The sequence below is a fragment of the Chrysochloris asiatica genome, unplaced genomic scaffold, assembly GCF_000296735.1.
Source record: "Chrysochloris asiatica unplaced genomic scaffold, ChrAsi1.0 scaffold00027, whole genome shotgun sequence".
In the NCBI taxonomy this organism is placed as follows: domain Eukaryota; kingdom Metazoa; phylum Chordata; class Mammalia; order Afrosoricida; family Chrysochloridae; genus Chrysochloris; species Chrysochloris asiatica.
In genome coordinates this window covers 19,826,912-19,834,124 of record NW_006408545.1, presented here as the reverse complement: position 1 = coordinate 19,834,124, position 7,213 = coordinate 19,826,912, and the positions used below count along the sequence as shown (strand labels likewise).

General features: G+C 41.8%; 1 protein-coding gene across 1 annotated transcript in view; it reads left to right on the top strand.

The window, feature by feature from the left end:
• The window catches only part of LACE1 (lactation elevated 1), a 309,080-nt gene that overhangs the window by 182,219 nt on the left and 119,648 nt on the right, over positions 1 to 7,213 (top strand). The window lies entirely within an intron of this gene.

Below are 7,213 nucleotides of genomic sequence, written 5' to 3'. Positions count from 1 at the left end.
GCAAGCCTGCCCCCCCTCCCCCCACCCCGGTCGTCAGCACACAGCCCCTCTCCTTCTCTGGGTCTAGAGTCCCCAGCCGCTCCATCTCTCCATGTCATCGTCTCTGCCACCATCTCTGATGTCACTACTTCTCTGGGTAGGGTTTCACACTCCACTCTTCTCCCTTGATGGTCCCAGAGACCTCTACTCCTGGCCTGCAAAGTCAACCACTTCCCTCCTTTTGCTACAAAACGTCTACCTTTACATTTCCAACCCTCACACTCAGTCCTGATAGCAATTATTCACTATTGTGCCACATGAGTGCTATCTTCATCTCCTTTCATCAGCCCCTCCCAGACAGATTGGACACTACTCAGTGGAGAGTCTACCTTCCTCTGCATCCTCTGGATCTAGGCTCCCTCTTGAATGCTTGTAAGCCAGTCACTTCTTGCCTTTGTAGCCCCCCTTTTTGGGTAGCCAATGTCCAAGTTGCCCATCCCTGTCTACACTGTGTATCGAGGGGGTGAGAATGATCCTCACTGTAAAGGTTTGTTCCCCCTTTTGAGCTACTGAATCCAAAAGTGTAGGTCAAGTTCATCAAATTTGTATCCGATTAATCTTTTTTTCCTCTTCTTTCTTCTTCTAGTTGAGTTCTGATCATTCAGCCATTGAAGTCAGGTCAAGTGGGTATTGTCTGCAAGTGTGGGTGTTCTTGTGCATATGCCCTCTCTTATTATTATCTGGATGCTTCACACTCCAATCTAGTCCTCTGTGGCTACGTCACTGAGTCTGGGCCCAGGAGTCCCCAGGTCTTGCCAAACTGCTGGGCAACCAGGTCTCCACCCGGGTTTACAGGAGTCTATTGAACATGATAGGACTTAGCTTGCTGCTTCATTTCTGTTTTTCCCTCACTTCCCCTTATGGGTGACCAATGTGGTCACCAGTCAGAGCACATGTCTGCTCATGTATTCCCATTGAGTCTTAGTCTTGGAAGGGGGCTTGCCCTGAGGGAATCTGGCCACTTGCCTTGATGTCTCTTGGGCGGGCAACTTGCTTGTTTTTGTAGTAGTCAGTCGGTCTGCCTATATTGTTTTGTATTTTTCCTGTCGGTCTTTCTTTCAAGAAGTATCTTCTGTTCTTCTAGCCACTCCAGACTGGTCTGCTTGTCCCTTCAAGTGGAAATTTACCACCTCAGAAGATTCTGGATGGGGTTCAGGATTCCACTTATGATCTTATGTAATGCAGAGGCTCCACAAGAAGCCTCCTTCACTGGGCATGTTGTAGCCCCATTTTAGGTATTCCAATCAAAAGCTATATTTTATTCATCATTGTATCCCCACTAACTAGAAATGCCTAGCATGTAATGTGCAGTAATGTAAATATTTAACCATATTTACTTATTAAACCATAACTGTATATTGTTTGTAATTTAAGACCAATCTAGTATAGTTACAAGGGCCTGGTGGTGCTGTAGGATAAACTGCAAGGTCGATAATTGAAACTTATGAGCTCTTGTGAAGAAAGATGAGATTTTTATGCTCCCATAAAGATTTACAGCCCCAGAAACCCTGTTGTTGTTGTTAAGTGCCATCAAGTCGGTCCCGACCCATAGTGACCCTGTATAGGGTTGCTGAGATGCTGCTGATAAGGTTGAACTGCCAGCCTTCCAGATAACACTGACTTTGCAGTCCTGTGCATTAACCCACAACGTCACACCAGGACTCCCCAGAAATTGTAGACAGGGTGACTTTGAATTGGAATTGACTCACAGGTAGTGGGTTTAGTTTTTGGTGGGTGGCACTGTAGATGAACATTTCCAGCCAGCCTTCCCTCCCATAGCCCTCTTGTCTCATTTGGGCTTGCTATTCGATTGCAATGGCTGTGCGGCACTCAGACACCATACTCAAAGTTATAATGCATATTAGGGAAGTAGCAGTTTACAATGCAGGATCAGATATACTCAGAACAAAGTTCTCTGCTTAGTGCAACCTCTTCTCAGCCATGCTTGCGGATAGGCCACTCTCTCTGGTTTTCAGCCTTTTGACAGGCATCTGCCCTGCTTGGGCAATGTTAGAAAGTTCTTTTTTGTTGTTGTTGTTAGTGCCGTTGAGTCGATTCTGACCCATAGCAACCCTGTATACGGTTTTCAAGGAACAGCTCATGAGTTTGAACTACCAACCTTGCAGTTCAAACTGATCTGAGATTGAGTACTTACGGACTCCACAAAGGTCTTTTAGGGCTCCTTATAAGCCAGGGGCAGATTTTGGAACAGACCATCAATTGGTCATATGCAAATTCAAATTAAAACGGAGGAAAATGAAAACAAGTCCACAAGAGCCAAAATATGACCTTTAATACATCCCACCTGAATTTAGACATCATCTGAATAACAGATTTGATACATTATACACTAAGACCAAACACCAGAAGAGTTGTGGGATGACATTAAGAACATCATACAGGAAGAAAGCAAAAAGTCATTAAGAAGACAAGAAAGAAGGAAAAGGTCAAAATGGATGTCAGAAGAGACACTGAAACTTGCTCTCCAGCATAGAGATGCTAAAGCAAATGGAAGAAATGAGGAGGTATAAGAGCTGAACATAGAAAACAAACAAGATGGAGGATAGAGTGGAAGGCAGTGAGGAGCTCCATCAGCAACAACACAGAATACCAGACCAAGTAGGCTCAGGGGATGGTCCCAGAACTCTGAACCACTTATAAAGGAATATTTAGAAAGTTAGAAGGCTTACAGCCAGTGGAACTTGTAGCAAAAGCAAGAAATCCAGTGCTTTCTAATCCAAGGCACTCAGCTGCTCTGTGAGTGGCCATTTTGGGTGAAATCAAACCAGGAAAGGATCAGAGCAGCCACAGATGCCTGATAGAACCACAGAGATAAACAAAACCCATCTCCTGATCACATCTACATGGAGGCAATCAGAAAACATAAAACTACCAAAGCACACATCAATCTAAGTTTTAAGGTCACAGCTAACTCCTGAATATGCCCCCAAAACAGAAACAGATGACCATATCAGCTCATGTCCAGAAACAAAATAAAGTGACTAGTACCTAGTCTAGGTAGACCTAGACTTCATACTGGAAGGAGGGCAGACCTTGGAAATGCCTCAGAAGGAATTCAGAAAAATGATTATACAATGAATGTATCAAAACACTTTACATTGGAGTTGAGAAAAATAAGGAAGAAGTCAGGAATGCACTACAGGAACAATCAAATAAGATAGATACAGCATTGGAAACAATTCAAAACCTACAGAAAGTGATCCAACTGATTAATAATAGAATATTGGAAATGAACATTACACTGAAAGGGCAAAGGAGTAGAATGGAAGAGATGGAAGCCAGAAATAGTGAGCTAGAAGATAAATCTCTTGGTACTACTAAGATAGAAGAACAAACAGAAAAAAGGATAAAAAAATCTGAAGGTCTAAGACTCATGTTGGACAACATGAAGAGGAATAACTTAAGAATTATTGGCATTCCAGAATGGGAAGAATAACACACATCCACAGAAAAGATAGTTAAAGAAATTCTGGAAGAAAATTTCCCTAACATCCTGAAAAATGAAAAGATAAGCATCCAAGAAGCTCAACGAAGGATAGGTGCTAAAAGACAATCACCAAGACATATAATAATCAAGCTCTCTAAAATAAAAAATAAGGACAGAATCCTAAAGGCAGCTAGGGAAAAGAGAAGTGTAACATACAAAGGCAAGCAAATCAGACTAAGCTCGGATTTCTCAACAGAAACCATGTAGCCAAGAAGGCAATGGGGAGACATATATAAAACCCTGAAAGAAAAAAACTGCCAACAGAGAATCCTCTACCCCGCAAAGCCGTCAATCAAATAGGACAGTGTAATCAAAGCATTCCAGGATAAACAAGAGCTAAGGGATTTTGCCAAAGCCAACCCTGTGATGAAAAACATCCTAAAGGGAGTTCTGGGGACAACAACCAGAGATTGAGGTAAATGGCAGCATCACCCGGAAGTCAATAAACAAATGGAAGAGTCAAGAACAGAATAAAACTATAAGAACAAATTCAGAGGATCTAGGAGGTCAGTCTGTGATCCAAACAATTACAATGTGAAAGAAGGTAAACACAGTGGAACAGAGATCTAGGTAGTGGGAAGGTCAGGTAAATTACAGGATAAAATAGACTGTCTTAAATGGAACGTTAAAGGAATATAAGGTAACCACAGCAGTGGAGTTGGGTTTGGGAGTTTCGGGGTTGGTGGAAGGAGGCAATGGTAGAGCACAGAGTAAAGGCAGACACATCATAATCCAGGTATTGGGGAAGGCACTACCAGAAGGGCGAGGAGGTGAAAGAACAAGATAGACAGGGCAACACTGAGACAGGTTTGCATGGGTTAAGTGGGACAGAAGTAAAGAGTGATGCATGCTTAACCTTGGAACAACAGGGCTCTGTAATACAGGGCTCTAGGCATAGTTTGAAGAGGGAAAATAATACTACGGTGCTTGACTGTCATGAATATTGGTTTTCCTTGTCTACTATTGTAAAATAGACACTTGAGCGGGATAGAAAGGAATGTCGGAAAACATGATTACAGAAAACTTGTAAGCCCGTCTTCAGCCTGCAACTGATTGGAATACCTAAAAGGGATTCTAGAACTTGCCCAGTGAAACAGGCCTCTTGCGGAGCCTTTGCAGAGTATAGGACCTTAGGTGGAATCCTGAGTCCCATTCAGAACCTTCTGAGGTGGGACATTACCACTCGAAAGGACAAGCAGACCAGTCTAGAACAGCCAGACTGACAGAAGATGCATCTTCAAGAAAGATCATCAGGAAAAAATCAAAACAAAAATGTCAGTGTGACTGGCTACTGCAAGAATAAGCAAGCTAAGCGAGCTGTTCGCCAGGAAGCCATCAAGGCAAGCAATCAAATTCCTTCAGAACTAACTCCCCTCTAAGACTGAAACTCAAAGGGAACACATGAGCAGGTATGTAAGCTTGCTGATGACCACATTGGTCTACTGGTGAGTGGAAGAGGGGGATAGGCAGCAATGAAGAAATGGGCTGAGTTCAGACATGGTCCACTGACTCCCATTGACCTGGAGAGGAGAAAGAGAAGAGGAAGGGCTGCTGGTCCAATGTGTGGTGAGACCTGGGGACACCTGAGCCCATGGACAAGGACAGAACCACAGAGGGCTAAAGCTAAGAGTGAAGCATCCAGCTGATATAAAGTGAGGGGAAAGGCACAAGAACACCCAAATTTGCAAATAGTACCCATTTGACCTAGCCTCGATGGCTTGATAATAAGAGTTCAACTAGAAGCAGATCCCTCCCCCCCATTTTTTTTTTTTTTTTAATAAAGGTTGTTTGGGTAAATTGCTACAATTTGATGAACTTGACCTATATTCATGGAGGTAGTAACTCTAAATACTAACAGAGAGAGAAGGAATCTTCACATCAAGTATCAATGCTATCCCCTCTATACACAGGGTATAGAGGGATGGACAACTTTGACATTGGCTACCTAAAATGAAGGGGTGATAAAGGCACAAACTGACTGTCTTACAAGGTTTCAAAAAGGAGTTTACGAGTGTGTGGGGGAAGAAAGAGTCCCCCCTGAGTAGTTGTTATCTAGAGAGGTCTGGTTAAAAGAGATGGAGATAAGATTCTTATGATTCAATAGTGAGTAATATTTATCATGATTAATTGTGACTGTCACAATTGTAAAGGTAGAAGTTTTGTAACAAAAATGGGGTGCAGTTAATTTACAGTCCAGAAACAAAGGACACTAGGACTATCAAGGGAAAAGAGCACAAGCAGAATGCAGGACCTTATGCAGAGAAGCAGCAACACCAGAAATGAAGGCAGAGATGGGGACATGGAGAGGGGGAGCAGCTGAGGACTCTAGGTTGCTGGAAGAGAGGGACTAAGAGACCATGGTGATGAGGCAGACTTGCAGAATGTGCCTTTTAGTGGTATAAATTATTATGTATGCCTAAGATTTTTTTTTTTTTTTTTTTTTAAGAGCTAAAGTGAATAGAAATACCGTTAACTGATGGTCCATGGATGGGAATGTAATCGTTGTGATGTAACAAGGTGTATGATTTGTTGAATGTAAAACTGATGATCTGCCCTGTAAACTTTCAGTCATCCACAATAAAAACATAAAGAAAAAAAATTATAAAAGGCAATTTAAGAAAAAAAGAGCTGAACAGAACATTTCAAAGATCAGCTCAAGAAGATAAAACCAAATATTACAAAAAAATGTGCAAAGATCTGGGGTCAGAAAATCAAAAAGGAAGAACAAGCTGAGCATTTCTCAAGCTGGGGGAACTGAAGAAAAAAATACAAGCCTCAACTTTCATTACTGAAGGATTCTCTGGGTAAATTATTGAATGATGCAGAAAGAATCAAAAGAAGATAGAAGGAATACACAGTCACTGTACCAAAAGGACATGGTTGATGTTCAACTGTTTCAAGAGGTAGCATATGATCAAGAACCAGTGATACTGAAGGAAGAAGTCCAGGGTGTATTGAAATAATTGGCAAAGAACAAGGCACTAGGAAGTGATGGAATAAAAATTGAAATCTTTCAAGAAAGTGAGGCAGCACAGGAAATACTCACTCATCTCTGCCAAGAAATTTGGAAGACAACTATCTGGCCAACTGATTGGAAGAGATCCATATTTGTGTCCATTCCAAAGAGAGGTGACCCAACGGAATGCGGAAATCATTGGACAATTTCTTCGATATCCCATGTGAGTAAAGTTTTATTAAAGGTAATACAGAAACGGCTGAAAGCATACATTGACAGAAAATTTCCAGAGGTTCAAGCTGGATTCAGAAGAGGCCGTGGAATAAGGGATATCATTGTTGATGTGTGATGGATCTTGACTGAAAGCAGAGAATATCAGAAAAATGTTTATCTGCGCTTTATTGACTACACAAAGGCTTTCGATCGTGTGGATCATGACAAGCTATGGACAACATTGCGAAGTATGAGTATTCCTGAACACCTAATTGTGCTCATGAGGAATCTGTACATGGACCAAGAGGCAGTTGTTTTAACAGAACATGGGAACACTGAATGGTTTAAAATTAAGAAAGGTGTGCGACAAGGTTGTATTCTTTCACCATACTTATTCAACCTGTATGCTGAGCAAATAATCCGAGAAGCTGGGTTATATGAAGAAAAATGTGGCATCATGATTGGAGGCAGACTCATTAACAACATGTGATAATGCT